Genomic DNA, 1,601 nt, shown 5'->3' with positions numbered 1-1,601 from the left:
CAAAATTGTACTGTTTTTGCTGTACCTTGGATCAAATAAATGCAGGTTTGGAGAGCATCTTTCTGTTCAAAACAGTTCCCCCTTTTTGCCCATTTTATCATTTAACATGAGCTACTGCATAATTATACAACAAACACCACTAATGAGAATAAATAACTGGTGACCAAATGATGATAGATTCTGCTTTCCATTACCAAATTATTTTATCTCACCTGTTGGTACTGAGAATATTTGATGGGATCCTTTTCGAAAACTTCATACGTCTGTGATTCCAAATTGTCCATTAAAGGCTGATAAAACAATTAGGCATTCCATTAGCATAATTGAAACCTAAAGAATCAATAATGTGCTGAAAAACTCACTAGGCAAAATGTTTATCCTTTGACAGTCAGACCTGCAGTGGTGACTGAAGGTAATCTTCATAGCCTTTGGCGAAGAGCTCATAGGCATTAGGCGCTGGACGGTTTTGGTTGAGGTACTCCAGATACTGCAGGTACGAGCGCATGTCTTTCTCACTGTGGCGGTTTGCCCCTGTGAAAATGAACTGAGACTCCAGCTAAGGAGACCCTAGAATGTTAGACAACCTTCCTGAATAGAATGAATGCGACATAATATTGGTAACATTTACCTTAAAGAGGTGAAAGATGACTCGCTGGTGGGCTTTTGAAAGGACCGGAAACCCTTTTTTATTGGTTAGAAAAATGCTGGTAGGGAGAATGGCTGCTTTGATTGGCTCTCCAAGCCACTTGTCGATTAACGTGTCAGATGGCAGGTCTTCTCCGATTTCAATAGCTTCACAAAGAAGAAAAAACCCCCCAGAAAACTTAGTATTCACCACTTAATTTTTAATAGGCAATTATAAGCACTTCACTTTTGAGTTTTTTTTGCTCTTACCAAGGCAAATCCTCTTGTTATAGTCACAGAGTGTTCTGAATGAGTGCCACCTGAAGAGAAAAATGGTAATTAAATGAACAGAGGCCAAAAATTGCTTTATTCTCCATGTAGTTGAGTGATTTAATCACACAGCAGACCCAAATATGGACTAGGAGAGAAAAAAAACCCTCACATTTATCCTTAATGGGATGTTTTAATTAGATATTTAATATCTTTATTTAATTGAACAAATGGCTTTGTTTCAGCTCTCTCACCATGCCCAGGTCTTCTCATCATTGCTGCCATCATCCAATTGTTTAGATGACTCGTTCTCGATGAGATCTTCACACGTGTCCTCGGGAGCTAACAGTGGAACGCGTATCCAAAACTATGTAATTAAAAACAAACCAACATTGAACTAATTAATTCCTAATCAACAAAGAAAGCAGCATTACAACCAATAAAAGAGCAGCCAACTGAGAAAAAACAAATGGATTTGTTTCTGCTTGCACACTGATCCATTACACGTGGCTTTGCATTATAATTGAGTTTAAACTGTGCCCTTATTGGAACAGAGGTTGTGTCTTTGTATTTTGTACAAATGCTTTTAATAACTTACTTTCTAATAAGCCAGCATGATAGAGTACACTACCACTTAAAGGTTTGGGGTCAGTAAGATTTTTGCAATGATTTAGAAAGAAATCTCTCACAAAGGGTGCATTTATTTA

General features: G+C 37.6%; 1 long non-coding RNA gene across 1 annotated transcript; it reads right to left on the bottom strand.

Annotated features, from left to right (window-relative positions):
* Positions 1 to 211: 211 nt before the first annotated feature.
* Positions 212 to 1,263, bottom strand: LOC107736487 (uncharacterized). Its single transcript, XR_001639681.1, has 5 exons — positions 1,149 to 1,263; positions 895 to 944; positions 629 to 792; positions 395 to 556; positions 212 to 290 (listed from the first exon to the last, which is right to left on the bottom strand). It is a non-coding gene; the product is annotated as an uncharacterized LOC107736487 (long non-coding RNA).
* Between the last annotated feature and the right edge of the window lie 338 nt (positions 1,264 to 1,601).

The sequence above is a fragment of the Sinocyclocheilus rhinocerous genome, unplaced genomic scaffold (genome assembly GCF_001515625.1).
Source record: "Sinocyclocheilus rhinocerous isolate Xijiao unplaced genomic scaffold, SAMN03320098_v1.1 C36734774, whole genome shotgun sequence".
Taxonomy (NCBI): domain Eukaryota; kingdom Metazoa; phylum Chordata; class Actinopteri; order Cypriniformes; family Cyprinidae; genus Sinocyclocheilus; species Sinocyclocheilus rhinocerous.
This window is presented reverse-complemented; position numbering and strand designations above follow the sequence as displayed.